Genomic DNA, 23,677 nt, shown 5'->3' with positions numbered 1-23,677 from the left:
CGTGACCGTTTGAAGAAGTATTCAGTTGGTCGAAAAAGGCCTGAAGTTAATTTTAAATGTCCAAAAAGAGCAGGTGTGGTCATCGAGTTGACCTATTACACTTTTACCATTTTTCACGAAAATGTACATAGATGCTAATAGTTTATATCCGATTGGAAACTATTCACAGAAGGATCTTGAGAGAATTCACCAAAATTAAAACAGAAAGTTCATTGTAGATTTTTTCTGAGTATCTAATTGGACCTATATAAAGTTTCAGAAAAACACATGACTGAAATAATACGTCAGAAAGTGAAGAGACAGTACCATAATTCATGTTTTCTATCATTGATGATGCAGAATCATTTATGACAATCATGCAATCAAACATCATAATGATGCACTGTTTGCAACCTTTGGTGTAGTAATGAATATTACTGGAGTTTTTTCCCAACACCAAATTGCTATTTTCAACAACTCGACACGTGTTTCGATCACCAAGTGATCAACTTCAAGAGGAAGCTAACGCTATTAATGCTATATACACCCTACAGGTGTACCACCCATACAGGTATACCACCCTAAATTAATTTTACAATTTTGCCTTATCTATTGTTTTACAATATATGTTTAAATGTTTTAGCTGTATATAAAACAATTTTCAGCTTTACAAAAATTAATTTCACAATATTGCATATCTAAATTTATTTTTGTAATGTGTCCTGATTACTACATAATCAGTTTACTGATTACTACATGAGGACACATTGCAAAAATAAATTTAGATAGGCAATATTGTGAAATTAATTTTTATATAGCTGATAATTGTTTTAGATATAGCTATAACATTTGAACATATATTGTAAAACAACAGATAAGACAAAATTGTAAAATTAATTTAGGGTGGTATACCTGTATGGGTGGTACATCTGCAGGGTTTTCCTGTAGGGTATATCTATATAGCATAAATAGCGTTAGCTTCGCGATAGTTTCTAGTTTAATCTTCCTCTTGAAGATGATCACTTGGTGATCGAATCACGTGTCGAGGTGTTAAAAATAGCGATTTGTTGTTGGGAAAAAACTTCAGTTATATTTTTTTAAATCATAATAGTGAATAATAATATTTGTTTTAAAGTAAACTAGGTATTCAATATGAGGTATTGATTGGTTTTCTAAAAATGAAGATGAAGATTAACGTTGATTTCATCTGACTCATCCTTTATTTTAGTTTTGAAAGCATTTTCCTTCTCAATTCTTTTACACATAAAGATAGTGAATTATATAGTTTATGGCCGATGACGAAAACAAATCTTTTTGAGTGACTTTTCTTGAAAATCGTTAAGTCAATCGATTTGTTTTCTATCAATCGGGTAACACAATGTTTAAGCGGATCAATAATGGGCTTTATTTTACAGTACGTATATGTTAGGCAATAATATGCAAATAAGTTTTTGAAATTTAGTTGCTTGGATTCCTCATCTAGACTTTTTGTATTATATATTCTGTCCTTTTTGAAGAGTATTCTTAGCAAACAATTTTGAATAGTTTGCAATTTTTTTGAGCGTTGAGGTAGAGACCTCCCCATATTACTATGCAATATCTTAAAATTGACTCAGCTAATGAGTTATAAATTATGGAAAGGTTTTTACTGCTGAGAACATCACGTAGCGAATAAAACTTATGTATTAGTTGGCGTAATTTCTTTGTTACATATAATTCATCCCACCTTAGGTGTTGATCCACTATCACACCAAGATACCTAGTTAGTTTATTAATTTTTTCAATCTGTGGACAACCTTTGAGGCAAATTTCGTCACAACAATAACTATGTACTGAAAAATATCTTTCTGTAGGTTGGTCTTTACTAGTTGAAGAGAAGGTGATAAAATTACTCTTCTGAAAATTTACTGTTAATAGGATGTGATTCAACCAACTGAGGATGTGAGAGAGCTTAATTTAGTACATTCATTTACCTTTTCGGCATATATGTTATGAATTTGGTTAAATGGGCAAACTAGTAGCATTTTTAATGGCCTTCTGGACGCCGAAAACAAAAAAATTGGCAGTCGCGTTTTCAAAATATTTTATAAAATGATATTTTTTTATATGGAATACCCCTATATTTTGTTATGCATTTCGATTCGTAAAAACATTCTCAGCAACAAAGCTCATATCACATTTCTTCCTAAACTTAAAAATGAGCGATTTATGTGGAAATATTTATTTATTTCACTAGTACAAAAAATTTCTTTGTTTTGGCAAATAAAACCTCATGATTGTCCAAACACCGTATTTTGGTACTTATACGAATGACAATATTTTGTTACTTACAGCATCTCGGAAAAATTGTGCAGGGATTTGAACTCGTGAAACCCTTAATCATCATGTCGTACTACTCACTTGACACCACTGAGCTATTTGGTAATAATTTACAAAACAATAATTTCCATCTTAAAGCCATTCCACTAGCCATATTTATTTTGTGAATCAAAATATGTCTGCTATAATGATAACATTGAAGCTGTTTTTGTACAGAACAGAAAATACTGAAGCGTCATATTAATGCGGTTGGAAAAAAGTGTTTGATTCGATAAAACAGAATTATTATGAGTAATCAAGTTGCCCTGAAACTTTGTTGAAATACTAGTTGTCAACTATTCTCAAGTAATCATAACAATGTCATAAATTATTGTAACTGTCAACTACTGTTCGAATAGTTTTTGAAATGCTGTTTTACCATCAAGAAAAATGTGATATGTTAGAATCCTACTTGACGTTTTAGCCTACTTTGAGGTAAATCGAAATAATTCCATCGGATATTTATCTAGAGAAATAGCTGTTACACCGTCTGCTATTTAACGAATTCTGAAGAATCATAAGATTTCTCCTTATAAGTGCATGAGACCAGTGCAAACACTAGAACTTGGTGACCCTGAGAGACGATTGGAGTTTTGTCGGTAGCCTATGAATAAATCCGGACAAGATCCATATTTCTGTAGAAATATTATATGGAGTGATTAGTGATGTGGCAATGTTTGGTGTGGTTTAGAGGCAGAATTATCAGTCCATTTTTCCACCATGGTTCTTTGAACGGACCCCATTACATTAATTTATATAAAAGTGTTGGAAAAGTTTTTCGATGATCTTGATCTGGAGGCTCGTCAGATAATCTATTTTCAGCAGGAGGGAGCACCAGCACATACTTTCAGTGGCGAAAAAAAAATGTTGCGAGACTGTTTTGGAAACAGATGGATTGCTACAAATGGTCCTATTACGTGGCCTCCTCGTTCACTAGACATGACACCTCTAGGTTTTTATTTTTGGGGATTTCTGAAAAATGAGATGCACATATATTGAAACTATAATTAGTAGAACTGATGGCTGAATTGTGTTGAAAGCAACAGGTAGTGTCAAGAGTAGTGCTCAAATATGTGTTCAACAATATAGCTCTTTATTCGACAAAACAAAGACATTTTTGTACTAGTGAAAGAAATACATATTTTCACATAAGTCGCTCCCTTTCAACTTTAGGAAGAAAGGTGATATGAGCTTTGTTGTCGAGAATGTTATTACGAATCGAAATGCATGATAATATGTCGGATGTTCCATTTGAAAAAATATCATTTTATGAAATATTCCGAAAACGCTACTGTCATTTTTTTTGTTTTCGGCATTAAGAAGGCCATTAAAAATGCTACTATTTTGCACATTCAACCCAATCCGTAGCATCTATAATAACGGAGTTAACAATGGTGCCGACTTAATTTGAAACACCCCGTATATTACAAAACTTGAAATGCATTGGGTGTTCAAAATGAATACGCTTCCCAAACAACAGAACTGCAACACTCTTCTCGGCGCACGTTTCACGAACCAAGTTGGCGTCCTCCGGAGATGATGTACCTACACTCTACACTAGTGCATTACTCTAAAACGGGTCTCAATTTGTATCTAATAGAGTACACTTTCACTTTCAGACATACATCATCGATTCTAACAGTGCTGAAATTCATATAAAGGTAAACAATGGGCTGTAACCTTTATCGCTATTCATAGTTCCCATGTCATACTTTGCTATTTCGAGACTCTTTTAAGCATCCAAAAATCTACTGTCATGTACCTACCTATTTCAACAATTTTAGACAGTTTTCATTTATAGTAGTGCCGCTCTTCAAGGCGTGTTGAGTGACACTAGTTTTTTCTGGTATCCTTAATCGAATATGTGTTACGGGTTCTTTGAAACGATCTTTATCAGCTCGCTTAGTCTGACCAATGTATTTTTTGTCACATTCCTTATAAGTTATTCCATATATCCCTTCTCTTGAGGGTAACCTAATATTTGTTGCAGTGAGCAAGAAGTTTTCAGAGCTATTTTTGCGTTAATCCTTTTGAAAATTATACTTGACCCATTTGTGCATCTTAGTTCATGTGGAAGGATGATGAACTTCGAATCAATGTCTTTTCGAAGGGTCGAAGATTCATCCTGAATATACGTTATCTGAGTACCTCATCTATTATATTCGTAGGATACCCATTGCTTTCAGCTATGTCCCTAATACATTCTTCTCAATATCGTATCTTTTTTAACTTGAGATGAACGTAAAAAGCATGTGGACGAGAAGGTCAAGTCCTGCCATTTTGTGATGTGGACAATGGTGTGAGCTATTTATACTAATGTAAATGTGGAAGTTTGTGATATGATGGATGTATGCATGTAGCTCTTTCACGCCTAAACGACTGAACGGATTTAGAGGAAACTTTACATAAATACAGATTATGCATCAGAATAACATATAAGCCATAATTTACAATAATATTGTGTAATTTTGGTCTTAATATAACGATATGAATTGAGTAGGTCGGAAAATGTCTTGCTCTCTGAGAGCCTACGCTGCCTATACCGTTTGAGTTACATGAAGATAATGTACCGTCAGATTGTTTATCTTATATTATAGTTCCAAATAAAATTCCGCGATAGCATATATCTATCTCTTATGTAGTAGCCACTATATACAAAATACTGAGCCATGAATACAATTAAATTGGATACTTCTTTTACAATGCATATTTTAGAATGTCTGTCAAATTCTTATAGAAATTGAGTATTTAATATAGATAAACTTGATCTTTTATACCAATTGGGACGAATCGTTTAAAAGTTACCACGATAGGATTAACTTGACGCAACGCAGTAAGGCATTACGTGTCGCGTCTACTGTAAGACGACGGCGGACGATGTGCGGGGGTGGAGGGGTGGTCTAATAAATGAAGCACCATCACCGAGAACGCAACCCGAACGCGGGCAGACGCGTGAGGGCAGATGTCGTTGACGTTTGTTTTAGTTCTGCGAATTTTTTTATAGGTAACATGATTCGATTTTCGAAGCTATTAATTACTTAGTGCAGTTGGCATATTTTTCTCAGTTATTTTATTTTTACAGTGAAAATATAAATTACTAGCTGTTGCCCGCTCTTGTATTAACGTACAGCCGAAGCTACTGAACTTAGAATCTTGAAATATGCAGGTAGGTTCTTTGTATAACGTAAATAAGCATCAAGAAAGGGAATCAGGAATTTCCACCCCTAAGGGGGAGAATAAGGCTGCACAGATTGTATTGAATTTCTTCATTTTCGAAGTTGCAAACCTGTGTTTTCGAGTTAATAAAATAATATTATAACTATTTGTTTGAAACGTTTGTCACGAAACGTGACAAACCAAATCCGTAACTTCAACACATTTCAATGAAAGAACAGACAATTGCGGGAGTTTTCAGAAAAACAATGTGGAAGTGGCATTCAGGCCACATGCCAGGATATCTAATTTCCTTTTCAATGACAAAGATAAAGTGAACAAGATGGAGAAATCTGAAGTTTATAAGCGGAGTGTAATAGTGTTTACGTGGGACAATGTGTTCGAAATTTCCAAAAACGGTATGCTGAACATGAAAGGTCCTTCAGATTAGATAGAAATTATTCGACGTTCTCAAACCATTCCTTGGAATGCAACCATAATTCTCGAATCTAAACGATACGGATATTTTGCACTATGCAAGAAAAGGATAGAAACGCAATTATTTGGAATACTTGGAAATTCATAAACATAAGCCTTCAAAAATATTCTTACCCAAACTACTTCAAAACTATAAGTATCTACAATCATCTACGACTGATAACTGGCTCATTTCTGATATTCTGAGACTGTTAGCACTTGGGCGCGCTTTTCCCTGTTCCCTCTTTTCCAGTGTTCCAGTTCGTGTACCTAAGCCCGTTTTCCCACTTAATCATAGCCTGGCTGAATGCGCCGTTGTTCAAGTTGTACGACGCTTCATCAAACTGCCTTGTGAGTCATTGTTTTCATCATCGGAAGACTTATTATAATGTAATGGTGGAACTAAATATTTCTGTTGTGGCGGTTGAATGATTGGAAGTAGAAATTTTGACAAGTTCAGAGTTGCTGACTGTCTGAAACTGATGATGGTTTAAGCGGAACATCCTTTTTGGGAAATTCATACAGGTGAGGGGGGATTGCGGTAGTACTATGTCAGCCATGACTTCTCGTAACCGTCAATGTGGAGGAAGTGATTTTTTTTCAGCCAACGTCCCCTTTTTGTTCATGATACTTCAAAATTGTTTTCACTTCTCCGCCAAGATCGACTTGTTTTTCAAAAACTGAATGTTTTCTCAAAACTTTTTTCAAGGAGAACGTAATTCCACAATCTAGGAATAAAGTTTATTGTAACATCAATTCTGGGACATACTATATCAACAAAATTTGTTCGAAGTATGTTATAATAATTGAATACATACAAAATTCAATTCTCACTTCTTTCATTTCGAATATTCGTATCTCAACTGTGAAGAATATCAGTGAACCATTTGCTCATTGCGCAATGTTTACTTCGTTATTTCTGTAACGATAGTATTAAATCATAATCAAAGTTATTACTGTTAACGGACAGCCTCAGTTTAATCTACCTTAACTAATGATACAGACAACCATGGAAGAAAAATGAAAGAGAAAAATATATCTGAATGAAAGTATGCACTTGGAGATTAATGGTTTTTGTTGACAAATTGTATTCTAAGATACTTTAAAATTGTTTATACCTACAAGTCGATTGTTTTCAGCTGAAATTAATGACTATGATTACTCATCACCTCATAACTATTATCATCCACAACATCTAGGCTTCTTCACATGAACGTACAGAATGTTGATGGCACTTCGTAAACTTCAAATAACAATAATCAAAAAAGTCTCTTTTATATTATAAGTTTATATTTTGCAACTCATTTGATTACTGAAAGAAGTTGTTATTGGAGAATCAACAAGTGGATGATCATCCCCGGTTGTACTAGTTACGACGAAAGACTAATAGCCAAATTTCTACGTGGACTATTGCCAAAATTACATCAAAAAGAAAGGTAGTTATCTTTTGTCCAGTTTTGATGAATCTTTTTTTTCCCTGTTGTTTAAGGCCCATCTGACTCATCCATTTCTACCATGTCTCCGAAAAACATTGCGGCCTCGTGGACTTGTTGCGTTTTCCTGATCCGCTGTACTAGTTTGAACAACTCCCTCGTTAGATGATTGTCATATGTTTCTAAACATATTTTGAGTTGTCTCTCGTGATTCAATGCCTCGCATTCGCTTGAAATAAGACGAGCTGTCTTTTATTGCATTACCTGCGGGTTAGGTATCCATTATGAAGCCTTATTTTGTTCAGGTGCTTTCTCAATGTCCATTTAGTGGTACTGTTATCATCTGAGACGATCCCTGCTTTGTTAAAGCATTTTTTTCAGTTCCCTTTTCCAAAAACCCGTTTGTTAATATTTTTCCCTGAGGGTTCTCAGGTATATTTTACCTACATCTCTTATGTTTTCCAAAGATCCACTTCCCAATCTGGTTCCGTACTTCCATAGCTGGTTCTGGGCCAATATATAGAGATGATGATCCGTATCTGTCACACTCATCCGCTTTTTCTTTGCCTGTGATGCTGGAGTGTCTTGATACCCAGTATAGCGTCAACCAGTATCCTCAGTTTTTCACGACATTCCCAGACGAGTCTTGATGTCAATTTTGGGTGCAGCCTGGCCATCCATTTTGTCTGTTCCCTTGTAACTTGTAGAATTTTCCAGACCAAATTAGCCCAATCTTGTTTCTCCTTCATATTACAAATTGTGAAGAATCAAGATGCAATATCGTATCCAATGCAGCTCTTGATGTGGTTGTCTTAGTTCTGTTATGCCCAAACAAACAAGTATTTTTGTTCTGCTCAGCCTCTCGATACCGATCACTTGTTTAATGTCTGTTCTCTAGTTCATAGACGTATATCTTATCATGGCTTCAACCACCATGGTATAGAAATAATTTCAACCATCGAAATCAAATATGAAAGACATAACCATTATATCTTTCCGTAGTTATATGTATCGATACTACCTCTGCCTCTTTTATTCTTTCAAAATATTGGTTTCAGTCAGCCTGGGCGCTAATATCATTCCCATATACATTTAATCCTTCCTCCTCCGACAGAAGTATATATTCACCCTGAAGTTTTAGAGGTCCTGAACCCTCTATCTCGGTCCTCTTGGTGAATGCGTACATGGAAGATGTCAGCCCTTCTTCTATAGTCTATCTAGTTATAATAGTCAGGGCCTGCTGCATGCGTCCTTTACTATATTAATATACTTGCCCTGAACTAGGATGACCAAGACGTCTGCATTTCCCAGTACTTTGTGTCCATTATGGTCAAGTGAACGTAGTAATTCGTCCATTACATGGTGGCATAACAGTGGATACCAACTCCCTGAGGACATCCCCTTGATACCCGTGCCAGTACTGTCTCTCCTATGATGATTGTGTAAACCAATCTTCCTCAAACCAGCTTTCGTCTTCGATCGTTATTCTTATCGATGTCTGGATGATTGATTCTAGGGACGTATTATCTCCCTTTATATCCAAGAAAACAGCTAAAATCACTTGTTCTTGTAAGCATATTCTGCTCTTTCTGAAAGCCGGCACGGGTGTCATAATAGTTCAATCGAAATAAATCAGGCATATTCATCTGGTGAGTTTCTTAACAAAGGTTTCATCCGATGCAATAATGTTGCAGGTGCATTATGTAATTCATGGACTGAGACTAGAAATAATTACCGGTTGAAAATGCTGTTTTCACTTTTTTTTCAGTCCATAAGGCTTTGTACTAGAACAACTCTTTTGAATATAAGTTTAAAATCGCGCCCTTTAAGTAATAGTACAGTTCTGCTGAACTTTGAAAACCTGATTCGGCCCCAGCGGGGCAGGCACTAACTGTGTGCTCTACTGTTTCATCTTTTTCCAAACAGAGGCGACATACACTGTATTCCGACAGTCCGAGTCTCTGCATATGATGATTCAAATGGCAGCGGCCTGTAAGAAGGCCTGTTAGACAACTACTGCAGTCCAACAACTGTTTGGTATCAAGCTTCGGAGGGTGTGAAAACACCTTACAGTAAGCAAATCCTGAAATATTCTGCCAGAAGTACATATATCTTCTTGCCGTCCAGGTGTTCAATGTTTGTTTGGCAAAGTCTGAAGCGATAAAGCGGTAAAGCTACTTGTAGCTCACTGTTTCGCAAGGCATCAGCAGCTTCGTTGGCTTCCAGGCCAGTATGGCCAGGAATCCAGACCAGAGACAATATGTTAAATCTTCCTATCGGAAGGAGAGTCTTTTTGGCAATTTGCTACCAATTTAGATGTTGCTCGGTAGGAGCTAAGAGCTTCCAACGCCGCTTGACTGTCCGAAAATATTTTTATTAACTTTTGTATGAGGTTGGATTCTTGCAATATCTCCGCACATAATTCAATAGTGTAAATTTTCGCTTGAAATACAGTCGCATAGGTTCCTAGGCAGGTTGATATCTCTGTCCTGGGTCTGGGACTGAACACACCTGCACCAGAACCGGAAGGTGTTTTGGATCCTGTGAACCAACAACTATCTGCTCTTGATATTTCCTTCTCCCGGAGGATCCAGTCCATCACCATAACTTTGATGCTGTTTCATGGATGATTTTCCATAATGAGGATTATTTCCAATCTTCAAGAGCTTCTTTATAGAAATATGTATCAAAAATCTGTAAATTTCACTAGTTCGGACTTCCATTGTCTACTATATAAAATGATTTGAAATCTCTAAAACAACTAAAAAAGAAAAATTGAAAATGAATAGCTGAAAATAACAATTATATTAACCAAAATAAACCTGAAATGGTTAATATAATTGTTATTTTCAATTCTTCTTTTTTATTTGTTTCAGGAATTTCAAATCATTTTATATAGTAGACAATGGAAGTCCGAACTAGTGAAATTCATCATGAGACATTGTCAATCACCTTCAAACAAAAAATTTGTAACTCTGTAATTATGCTTCAATATATTCCAACTCTTAACCCCATCCTTGAGAGACTTTCTAGAACTTTTGTTTGATATCATTTTCGAAATGTATTTATTCATTCAAATTATTCAAGGGTTTGGTAAAGAAAAAAATATTGAAGTAGGTGTTTTTATCGAAACTTTATGTTTTTGGGGTGCTAAATCTGAATTTCAACTTTGTGCCTGTCAGAAATTGCTCACTTCGCTATATTTAATTATTACAGATTAATATTCCCATGAAATGCATCTATCAACTTTCACATTCGGATAATATTTGACCCCGCTAGAATGCACTGGAAAAAAGCCCTTCTCACTTTGCTCAGGTCCCTGATATATTCAAATTACTTTATGAAATTATCGAAAGTCAATGAGGTAATGGATCAGTTAGTTTACAGAAAATAGCCCAACTAGGGGAGGGTCGGGTAAGTTGACGACGTTAACAGAAAAAAAATAATTTCAACTTGACATTTGAATTATTTTCAAAATTGTTTATTTATATACGATAATAAACATGTAACACACAAGAACATATGAAATAGTATTAAATGTTTTGTTTACAAAAATAAAAAATTATGTACTTGAGAAATTCGTCATCTTACTTGAAGGTGGGCTAAGATGACGCACATATGCGGGTAAGTTGAAGTATATTAGCATAAGTCGCATATAAATGCTTGTACACCGGAATAATCGGTGTATGCCACCATCTGAAGCATTGCGAGCACTGAATCCAGTCTTCTGTAGGTGGATCTTCGAAGTGTTCATCGCAAGCAGGATATACTATAATTTTTTCGTTTTTATTTTTGGTTTCGCATATTTTTTTCTTTTTGTTTTTTGTTTCTTTCTGATTTTTAACATATTTTTCTTCCTTCTGCCTTTTATTTTCTAACTTCTGCTCCAACTGTCTTTTCATAGGCGTGCTAGTGATAATACTGGCAGTCATTTTTCTACCTTTTCTGTTATCTGGTCGTTCATATTTTGAGAAAGGCCGTATGTCCAAGAGTGACAAAACTTTTTTCCCTTCTCTTTGTCGGTTTCTGTGACGTAACTTTCAGTTGAGTTTTCAGATGAGGCGTGGTTCTGGATTACAATTGGACCGGGAGTAGCGTCAAACATTTTGGATGAAGTTATGGTTTCGGTTTGGATTCGGCTTGAACTAAAATTTTTTTGAAAAATTGTCTTCTTAACTTTGGATATGGCCAATGTTGCGGTTGTGCAGGAAGGTTCATTTTTATTTGGCGTTTTGTAAGTGCTCGAGACTACTTCTTGCTGTAATGAAGGAAGAGAAGAATAATTAACAACTGTGTTTACGAAATGCGCAAGAGGCAGCTCTTCATCCGCTGAATCATCTAATGATTTCATATCTAATTGTAGAATCTTATAGTTTTTTATCTGAAACAGATCTCTCCAAATCATTTTCATCTGAATCATCTAATGATTCAATAACTGCTTCTCGGATTTGCCGTTTTTCTTTTTCATCTGAAACAGATCCTCAAAATTATTTCCTTGTAGATAATTCTCCTTCTCTGTTGTTTTAGCTGCGGCATATTCTTCATCGCCAAAAATGAAGGGATCAAATGGTTCAATCCCGCACTTTCTAAAACCGATAACCGCATTTCCAACCGTTGCAGCCTTCAGATATGAGTTATTGAAAATTCTACAAATATTTTTATCAGTGATTGTTTGACCAGGGTTACTAACAACAAAGGAATAGCAATCTCGAGAAAAATATGTTTTCAAAGGCTCAGAAAAAGACACATCTAAAGGCTGTAATCGGTGTGTAGTGTGTGGCGGAAATCCTATCATTACTATTCCGTTTTCTCGACAATAGTTGATACCTTGCAATGAAATGTGGGAAGAATGATTGTCAACCAATAGAAGCACTGGATTTTCAGGTGTGGGGTTTGTATGACTTTTGAAGTGTTTCAGGTATTTCAGAAATATATCCGTACACATCCAACCGTTTTTGTGAGCACTTCCTCTGGACCCTGGTGGTGCCCCAAACAGCAAGTCGTCTTTCGTTCGTATTCTTCCGAAAATAAAAAAGGAGGGACATAATGTACAAGTGCGTTTGCGGCGCATACTACAGTTGAATTCTTGCCAAGCTCTGCAGGCACTATTCTTGCAACACGTCGAGCCCCGGTAGGACTTAAAATCTTCGGAAGTTTGGTAGGCACAGAAGATAAACCACTTTCGTCTGCGTTGTAGATACGAGTCGCCTCAAAATTGTATTTATCTCCAACTCCTTGAAGGATGTGAAAAAATGTCTCAACAGCAATTTTGTTGAAACCCATAAGATGTCCTATCGATGTAGGCTCGGGAGTTCTGAGACTTATTTTGAATTTTATCTGAAAAGACTTTATCCAGTCTGCCATTTTTGATGATTTATTAAACCGATGTGAAATGTTGTTCTGTCTGCATAGTCAAATGCTAGTCTCCCGAGCTGAACTTTTGTAAACCCGAAAGCTCTTCTGTCGAAATCTGTTATATAGTTGGCAAGAGACTCACTTTGATCTGAACTGAAAGTATTGCGGTATCTTCCACCATTTTCTGGAAGTGCTGCTCCTTCTAGATGTTTCTTTATATAGCGTCTTAAAGTTGCCTCGGGGATATCGTAGCGTGACACAGCACTATTGCAAGATTCACCACCATCTACTGCCTCCAACGCAGCAATTAAACTCATTTCGCTCCAGAACCGCCTTTCGGATCTCTTTGTATATTTTTGTGGCATTCTATAATATTAAATGAATTTACTGTGCGAAACTTTGTGCATGGGTAAGATGACGACCTTGTGGGTGAGTGCGGGTAAGATGACGAAGTTCGTCATCTTACCCATCTTATCCGTCGAGGTTATGTTTGAAGCCGGAGAGCATATTTCCACAACAAACATGATATCGATAATAATTGTAGTGACATGCTATGAAATACATTAATTACTAGTAATTGAGCACAATCAAATGTCAACATACCTTCAACAATTGGTTAGGATGCTTATTTAACACAATGGTTATATTAGAGCAGATATGCGAGGTACACTCATTTCCACTGTAGCTGCAAAGTGTTCCGCAGCGTTGCAGGGTTGCGTTCCTAATTTAATTCCTCTAATGATGGCGAGATGGCGGCACCATGCAGAAAACCTACATTGTCATGTTTGAAGAGATTACTAGCCGTTCGTCATCTTACCCACTTCGTCAACTTACCCGACTTTCCCCTACTAGCTTTTCTTGTTCTAATTGATAGATAGTAAGTCAATGTTTTTAGTGTAATGATAGTTCACACACCAAGCTGTCAAACATCAATGTGTCAATATCACTTTCAACATATTTTTGTGATTCCTGCAAATATTTAAAGAATTTTGTTGATTCGAAGATACGTAATGCAGAAATACATCAAAATTAAAAAAATAGTACCAATATTCCTCTTCCTGAAAGCATTGATGTCTTAGAAACCTAGAAAGCTCGCTGCTTCAAAACGTTATTGTATCGTATCAAAGATACGATTTCTTTCTGCTTCCGGCCTTTCGAATACCATCGATGGATACCACAAGTCCAAGGAAGAGGTTGAAGGACGAGGTCTAAGGACGAATCTGACTCTCGTGTTGAGGCATCATATTGGAACAGAATAGAGCAACCCTTTTGTTATTTATACTGGTAAGATATAAGCTACAGTTGTACATTTTTTAAAGTCTGATAAAAAAGTTTCAATTTTTCATGCCAACCCATTTTTGAATTGAAGTTAATTCAAGTTTCTAAAAAGCACCTAAAATCGCTATACGGGCATTTTCAAATTGCAATTGCATGTTTTCCGATTGAATTACGGCCTTGGGAGAGGTGTCATTTTTAAATTTTCAATGCTTTTTCATATGATGTGTAACACAGAAGTTTTATAATTTTTCACATCTTTAAAAAAGGATTTTCAATTTCTAAAATGTCACATTAAAAAAACAAAAACACTCCCGAAGTTACATTATACGTATGCAGTGTGCAGAGTTTCAATTGGGGAAGTAATGGGTCCTCAGCTAAAGCTATCCAGAATTTAGTGTTACTAAATTTTTTAATCGTGTATATTCAAAATCTGGAAAAAAATGACACCTCTCCAGAAGCCGTATCTCAATAAGGAGACGAGCAATTTCAAAATGAGAATGAATCGGAGTGATATACAAATTTTCAATTAGATCTGTGCCAAGTTTTATTGGAATCTGAGATGGTGAAGGTGATTTTTTCAGTGAAAAATGATGATTTGGTATGGAATGTTGGGGGTTTATTTCAAAAATATTCAACATCTGTCAACCTTATTACTGAATACGTCGAATGTAGGACAAAGTATGGATAGGAAAACAGTACCTACTACAACTCGTGGGTTGGTCTACCTATCGGGCGCATCCCTAGGTGGCGGGTAGGGGATTCCCTGGGGACTGGAGGCCCTGTCCGGGAAGCCAATCCTAACTCCTGGTCAGTGGCAGAAATAAGTAGGGCGAGGCAAATTAAAACCCCCCAAAAGCCTTTGCAAAACATGTCACCGTGGACCAGCCTGGGGCATGGCTGGGGATGAACAGAAATGTCGACCCCAATCTACCGCTTGGAATGAGGCTGGACATAGCAGGTCACCTCCAACAAAAAGGGCACTTTCTGCGGCGGGCGCCAAGAGCTCCGCCTTGAATAAAGGCAAGGAACCTGCTGCCTCAGCAGGAAAGCTCCCTCACGTGTGCACCTCCACGGAGGAAACCCCAAGAAGGTTGAAGAAGCCACGCAACAACAGTTATATCGCTGTATCTTCCAAAACCTTCGCAGAGGCCATCGTGAGACACCTTAAGATTGCCAAAGAGAGTGTGTTTTCGGCGAGTCTTGGCCTACACCTGCCAATATAAACGAGATGTCTCCTAGTGATCTGTTCACCTTCCTGGAAAGGACAGGATGGACGATGACCTAGGAGGACAACTCCTCGGGAGGATGTACAATGGGTCACATGTGGCCTAAGTGCTGTGAGTCTACACTCACCCTCCCTACTCTACAGGTACCAGAGAGAGTACCTACTACTAAACTCGAAATGAAAAGGGAAGATTTTTGGGACAAACGAAATGTGAGATAGTGGGATACACCATTTACAGATTTTCAGAGTATTTTTCAATTTTAATTTATTTTTCAATTCAATATATTAATTCATTTGATAACAATACATCTATTTTTGTTAATGCTATATGGAGGCATCTGCTGAAATTGCCTAGGCAAAGATGCATGGATTGTATTTCGGCATCCTTCCAGTTGCTTTCGAATTTGTTTTATATGTAAATTAGTTGCTAGTATAAAGTATATAGTCAATCAAAAAAAGTTTGTTATAATAATGAGGAGTAACCATTGGAGACAATTGGGATTTGTTTTCCTTTTATGCCTTTTAGATGCATCACGGAATCAATAGAATAAATAAATATACCATTTTTTTTAAAGTCGGGTGGGATAAGCCTAAACAATTTTGGACCGAAATACATAAATGATCTTTGGGTTAAAGATTTTTTGAAAGAGTGAACTTGAAGATTATTGTTGAGAGTCGATCTGGTCATCCTTGTTTTTTTCACCGTAAATTTTTATGCGTACTATACATTCGTAGTAATGATTGATGAATGAAGAGTGTTTTTATATTGAGCATGTTGGTATCTTCGTAGAGTAATGGAGTGGGGAATAATCTCTCTTATTTTAGCATGATCTTAATTAAGATGCTTTTTGTCTGTCTGTAAAGATTGTAATGTGGTAATGAAAGTACCACCTTATGTGACTATGCAGTATGATGATTAATTCAGCGACACTATTGTATAAAATAAGCATGTTTACTCTTGAGAGAATATTTCTCAGGATATAAAATTTAGTCACATGGGATATGTATTCAGACCAGCGTATGTGTTGGTATATTATTATAATTAAGTATTTTATCGATGATGTGTCATCTGCTTAATATATAAGATGTCCCATGAACTCATTTATCTGAGCGATACTGTTTATGTAAACAAGAAACAATATCGAACCTAATACCGTTCCTTGCGGTAGGTACTCCTATTTCGACCTTTAACTCTGAGCTAATTTCTTTTCCAATTTTCACTATGTGTAATGTCTGAGATAAATACTTCCTCAAGAAATCAAGTACCATATTTTATCAGTTTATCAAGCAGTATGCTATGGGAAACAGTATCGAAAGCTTTGGCGGGATCAAGGAATGCCGCAAGACGTTGATACGTCCATGGCTTTTACATAGAAGTTTCTTTTAGGTATACAAACTGGAAGAATGAAAAACTTGGATATATGTTTCACATATTTGTAAAAAGAGTTTTTATTGTAGTAAGAGCACATTTGTCTCTGGTAACATAAAGTCAGTCATAATCTCATGAAAGAAATGAGTCCTGAGAGATAAGACAAGTGATTGTCCCGAAAATTCGAAGTACACCATTGCATAGCGTTCCTGTTGTGAAAAGGAATTTTTCTTCCAATTTGTATCTGAGAGAAATTTCTGTATATGTTCATGTCTGTATATATTGTGTTTTGTATTTATGTTTTTTTTTTCTGTTTTGAAGGTTTCCCATATTTTTTGTTTGGTGAAATCGTTTCTAGAGATAGTTTGAACATTTAAGTTATCCCTTGCTCTAAATTCAATTTCTCAAAAAAGTTAGGAGTTTTTTAAAATTGCTCCTTAGTGTCTAAAAAAGAAGTTTTGTTTTTTAATTTTCCACACATCATTTTCTTGCGGCCTGATTATAGGTAGTAAAGAAAATTTCAAGGGTTTTAATCGACATTTTACTCAACCTTGCGCGCCATTTAAGAATTTTGGAAGATTGTCACCCGCTACTGAAGATGAAAGTGGAAGGATTAGTGTGTGAGTGACAAATACCCAGAAAAAATAACCTTCTTTGAAAAGGTGGCTTCGTTTGTGTTTGGCTACTCTGTATAATAATACCTAGTGGAAAGAACTAATACGAAATTCGTGAAGCAATTCTCCTTCAATTACTAAGTTCAACCACCAAAATAGCAACAACATACTCTCATCAAGGTCATTTTTTACAATCCTAATCATGATTCGACGTCTGCAAAATATACCGTTCATAATCACGTATGGAACATTCGAAACAATATCATGAGATGAGATGAGCCCATAAAAAATTGGGAATGTCCGAAAGTAGGGCCAGCTGTATTGCGGTATATCAACGATTCGCAACTAGTAGTAAGTAATTACATTTGGCACGTGAGCTACATTTTGGTGAACATTTTTTTCGTAACGGAATTTATACTTTTTATGCGATCTCGTTTCAGTACCTGTTCATCGACATGGAGGTAAAAATGGCACGCAAGAAGAGGTCGTGGCACACCTGCGTCTCATACGAGTTCAATGAAAATTAAATTCGCTTGTTTATCGCTTGCCTAAACAGCTTTGTCGAGAACGTAGCGAAGCTCTAGGATGTAAATATCTTTTATGGATAGAGCATCTTATCTGTTGTGCTGTTTTCTGTAATATATTGCATCTATTTATTTATTTATTCGGGATAAACGAAAACGCTGAGTTACAATGTAGTATATACATGTATAAAAATAGACTTCAATACAAAAACAGTTACAAAAATTCGTACGAATATTGAAATATATAAAATCAACTTAAAAATTGAATACTAAATAAAATAATTAAAACCAGCACTAAAAACTAACAAACATACAAGACATAAATCTATAGATAGACTAAATGCATAATTGACTGCAGACTTTTTGGATACCTCCAAGAAGTAGGTAAAAAGTCTGTTTTGCTGCATTAGCTTTTCTCAACATTCATGACATTGGACAATTGAATCCATGATTGGTAGAATGTGAAATCTCAACTAAAAAAAGCTCTATCTTTCCTTGTTGCTCTTTGCTTGACTCTCAGACAAACCAATAAGAAAAGTTCTGGGAAATTAATTTGGCCTGAAAATAATTTGAATAGGAATATTATGTAAGCCTGAATCCGCTTGTTTTCCAATGTGGTTAGATGTAGTGTAGAAAGCACATCAGTGTAGTTATGGACCTTTTCCAGTCACATTTTGTACACTAAGTAAGAGGGGCATCACACAAAGGGGGTGCATACTCTAAATGTGACCTAATTAATGAATAATACAGAAATTTCATTGTGCTTGCCGATACGTCTTTAGCGGTCCTACCAACATATTCAAGAAGTTTGAGTGATTTCAAGGTTATTTTATTAATACAGGCGTTGAAATTGTATATCAACGACTTATTGGAAAAAAACAAGAATCCAATATATTGCTTTGCTGATGGCAGCACACTTGTCTCGTCATTCCATTTGGATTCCAGGACATCGGCTGCGAATGCATATCTTCACCGGCAGCAGGAGGTTGCCTATCTTATTGAGGATCTAGGCGTAATTTCGCATTGTGGTGAAACCAGTCAGGTTCAATTCAATGCCACAAAAACCCAGGCATCAGTTTTCTCCAAAAAGATGAATGTCTCCAAACAGGATATAATAATGTCAGGGTAAACAATTCCGCTTTCCGCTTCGATAAATTTGTTGGAGGTCAAACTGGACACCAATCAAGTCTTGGCACGATCATGTCGTTGGAATTGCAAAGGCTGTTTCTCAAAAGCTTGGAACACTTTTTTGAACCGGAAAACTGTAGGTACACACCTCATCAACTTTTGATGCTTTATAAAGCTCAGAACAGACCTTCTGTAGAGTATTGTTCTCATGTATGGAGCTCTACCCCTAAGCATATCCTGAAGCTGCTGGATTTCATCCAGAAAAGATCCATTCGCTTGATTGGAGACGCTAACATCACTTGCAACCTTGATGGTCTGGATCATCGAAGAAAGGTTGGGGATTTGTCTCTCTTCTATAGATACTTTCACGAGAACTGTACAAGTGACTTGGCACATTTGATTCCACCAAGCGTGGTACATATCAGAAATATGCGACGGACTGTGGCTGCTCATCGTTTTGAGGTTCAATTCAGTACACTTCGAACTTCAGCGACAGCGTCAAACTGACAGCGTCATACCAATTTCGCATTTATGACGATGTATCTCTGTTGTTGTTAGTAAAATGATTTTTTGCTGCGAACTGGTTTATTTTGGGCAAAAAACCCAAGAGACATTTTTTGTTAAGAATGAAACAGGTTATCGGAAATAAATGTTTAAATGGTAAACAAATGATAAGACAAAAAGTTACATTGAAAATAAATTTTAGGGGTTTCGTTTTCCACCCCTTACAACCATGGGGTAAACCAAATAAATTTCTGGCTAAGTGTCTTTTTGGTTGTACAAAACGTCAGGTTAATTTCAATATTGTAACGTGACGCCTTGTCAACTTGTTCTGTATGTTACAACATTATTTGTCAGTATTTTAAGTTTAAATTCGTTAACTTCAAGTCTGACAAATGTTTAGATTAACGGAAATTCATAAAATAACAGTTTTACAAATGATTGATTACGAAAATAAAACCCGGACACAACAGGAAGTAGCTCGCCTATTTCATGAGAAATTTCCAATAAGCAAAATAGAGAAATAGTTTCGCGAGCTTGGTCATGTGGGGCAGATAAAAAAAGCAGCTGCCAATGCAATGAGTGATGAAGTCAAATTAGATTATGCTTGAGTTAGCCATACATCGATAGTAAACATATTGAAAGAAAATAAAATGCATCCCTATAAAATGATACCTACTCAGGAGCTCATGGGAAACGATTTTGATAGAAGAACTTATTTTTTTGAGCAAATGATGGACATGTGGATAACAATATCATCCGATTAGAAGACGTTATGTATTCTGATGAGTGTATTTTGTCTCTTAATGGTCATGCTAATCGGCAAAATTGCCGCTACTGTTCAACGGAAAATCCTCACTAGATGAGAAAAGAACACACGCAAAACCCTCAAAAGGTTAATGTTTGGGCATGGATTTAAGGAAACCATATCATTGGTCCCTTTTTCATTGAGGGCAATTTGAATGGCGATAATTATTTGGCACTACTTCAAAATGAGGGCATTTCAAGTTTATCAAATTTATATCCTGATCCAGGAAAAGTCCTCAAGTTCCAGTGAATTCGATATGGTTTCAGCAGGATGGAGCACCACCACATTACCAAGTTAATGTCCGGCAATACCTCGATACAACAATCGATGGATAGGAAGACGAGGATCGATTGAATGTCCAGCGCGATCACCTGATCTTTCATCATTATATTTCTTTTTATGGGGATATGTAAAGAGCAATATGTACAAAAGTAAACCTTCAGATTTGAATGACTTTAGAGAACGAATAATGCTTGCGGTTAGGTCGGTCACCCCTGATATATTAAAAATAATGTTAGATGACAGTTTTATTTGAGATTAGGATGTTGCCAAGACGTTCGCGGTGAACATTTTGATCATTTACTTCGTTAACATCCATAGTTTTTTTTCGTATTCTACATTTCATTACGTTTTGCATTACAATTTAGTTTTTGAGTGTATTTTATTGAATTTCGGTAACCACATGATTTTAATTTATTTTATCTTAATTGTTGCAATCAACTTGAAAGCGATAATATTTTCAGATAGAGAATGAAGAGACTTTTCAAACTATATATCACAAACCTATACTTCCTATTTTAAAAAATGGGGGTTGTACATGTCATTTGAAGGAGGTTGAAGGTAGGGGTGACATTTTTACGTTGTAGAATGTCAAATTATAATTCACATCTGACGTGTTCCGGATTTTTTTTTCAAATATGTACAGTAACCGAAATAATGAATTTATTCCATTTGGCTTTTACACACTGTATGTATATTTAGTATTTAGTATCAGCATTACACACTTGAGGAGCCTTGGCGGGTCGTTATTGTTCAAATAAAAGCAGTTGTTTCGAAAGTTTTTTTTTGTCCAATTTAATGTTCATATGAAAGAAGTTTTTTCGAGAGTGCTTGTTCTTCCAGTTTGTGTCTGAAAATTACTTCTTTGCATGATGTACACATGCATCTTTGTATAGAGTTCATTTTGAAATTAATTGCTTTGTTCCTTTCTTTGGAAGATTCCCACATTTTTTGTTCGTATTTAGGTGGAGAACTAAAAAGCCATAACGTTCCTTTCCGAAAATATATCCCTTTTGCTATAGATCAAAAATTATTTAGATATACGTCCCAGCGCGATAAGTGTTACTACTCAGTATGAAAATCATATAATAGTTAACGAGGTAATTGATTTATTATCGTAATTATATAAGTTCCATTCTTATATCTTCAAACCTGTTCACGATTGGATAATTGAATTCATAAAATCTTTCGACATGAGAGGCAAATTCCACAAGAGTTATTTAGCGAATCATTAACCTATTTCTTTTTTTCAATATGGATGCAACGGTAGAAAAAAAAGGAAATGAACACCGGCTTCGAATCAGTAAAACTTCTATAAACACTAGGTGTTTTTTTCGGAAGTAATTTCTTATGAAGTATTCCCTATCACACACGTTGCAATAGACTCGATATAAGGGTAAACTTAAACAATACTTGCCATCAAACCAACAATGAAATAAACAGACGAAGCACCTTTGTATTTGATGCCCAAAAGCATAGTCATTTTACGATAATGAAATTTCATATTCAAATTAAATGATAAACTGTCAAACTCGTATGTGTAGCTGAATCAACAATGGATGTGATTCTGTCGTTTGAGCTCCGAATTAGTGAAATGACAAATTTTCATTGGAATAAACTGATGGTGAATGCATAAAAAACAAAATTATATATTTCGATGAGAGGAATCTGATTGATAACGAATTCTTTAAGAGTCTTCAGACACAAAACTTTTAGTTGTACTGACTGAGCATCCTCGTGGTCTGAGAACATTGAAACTTCATCTGAAAACTCTCTAAATAATAGTAATAATAATAATAATCACCTCACTTCTGCGGAAACACAAGGATAAGCCAATGCATTGGGTCAATCACATTGAAGACCTTGGCTTATCAAAGCGCCTGACTTTCGTTTTCCTCGGGGCTTCGGAGGATATGGCCTGACCAGCGCATACTACGGTAAAAAATAATAATAATAAATGTCTTTATTACCAATTGATAAAAAATAGATCACATTTCATTTATGCAGTTAGGGCGAGATTCAGTTTGTATGTAGTAATGAGTATTGTACAATATGAAATATAATTCAACAGTTAACATACATTTGCTCTTCCATCCAACCCCATCTTCTACTTTGCGATGTTGCAATTGAGGTATGAACTTATGGAGACTATTCTAATCTGAAAATTTCGAGAATTATGATATTCTGCACTCACATCCTGTCATGGAAAAATTCTGACTGAATAAACAGGATATTTATTTTACACATGATGTTCCTCATGAATCCACGTGATTCTTGCAGAAAAATTTTCATAAGTATAAATATTTTGACAGTTTGCTGCATCTATATACATAAATGTTGCGCACATGTGAAAAAACATGAAAATGAGTAACATAAAACCACCTATCGCTATCAATATCGCACTAGAAATGCTAATAATTTAATAATGATGACTAACAGAAAAATTGACAACTTATTCAGGGATAAAAAATATATAATGAGCTTCCTAAATAAATAAATACTTCCGAATTCAAAAAACCACTGAAAGATTTATTATTGGCTATAGCTTACTATACGTTAAAAGATCAAATTGAAAGGGGTATATTTTTAGGAGAAATTATTTTTGGTAAAGAAAAATTTTGGCTTTCTACTTTTCCATCTCTTTACAAAAAAGAAGTAGGAATTTTCCAAAGAAAGGACGAAAGCATTCATTTTCAAAAAAAATACTCCATACAAAGATGTGCAGATCATGCAAAGAAGTAACTTTCAGACACAAACTGGAAAAAAAGGCCTCTCGAAACAGCTACTTTCATACAAACATTGAATTACATGAAAGAAAAATACTTTCGAATCAAATACTTTTATATGAAAGCTGAATTATACAAAAAACACTTTTCTCTATTCCGTTTGTATTCCAAACATTTGTAATGGAATCGAATCAGATATCATTCACAGGATTCTTACACAATATAATCAATGGGAAAGTGTGAAGCTAAAACATTTCTTTCCCAAAAATTAATCTCTCCTAAAAATATACCTTTTAGATCATTTATACTCATAACAACTTAAAAAAAAAAAAACAAAAAAAAAACAAATGCTGATTATGCGAATAGTGGAGGAGAAGAAGCATTGACGGAAGCTAAAGAGACTAAAGGTAGATTACAAGATGACTTTTGCCAATTGTTCATTTCAACATTTCAAGCATAAATTACCCTAA

General features: G+C 35.5%; 1 protein-coding gene across 2 annotated transcripts in view; it reads left to right on the top strand.

The window, feature by feature from the left end:
• LOC111508896 (uncharacterized) overlaps positions 1 to 23,677 on the top strand; it is a 60,786-nt gene that overhangs the window by 10,354 nt on the left and 26,755 nt on the right. The window contains exon 1 of one of the 2 annotated variants that reach the window (XM_023164531.2): positions 13,649 to 14,039. The exons of the other annotated variant lie outside the window; for it this stretch is intronic. The gene's annotated coding sequence lies outside the window, so the exon portion shown is untranslated. Of the gene's footprint in view, positions 1 to 13,648; positions 14,040 to 23,677 lie in introns of those variants that run through there. 2 annotated transcript variants of the gene reach the window in all.

This window comes from Leptinotarsa decemlineata, unplaced genomic scaffold, assembly GCF_025532065.1.
Source record: "Leptinotarsa decemlineata unplaced genomic scaffold, Ldec_3_MD MMD2_tig00026340_RagTag_RagTag, whole genome shotgun sequence".
Lineage (NCBI taxonomy): Eukaryota > Metazoa > Arthropoda > Insecta > Coleoptera > Chrysomelidae > Leptinotarsa > Leptinotarsa decemlineata.
The sequence above is the reverse complement of the archived record's forward strand: the minus strand, read 5'-3'. Positions and strand labels throughout refer to the sequence as shown.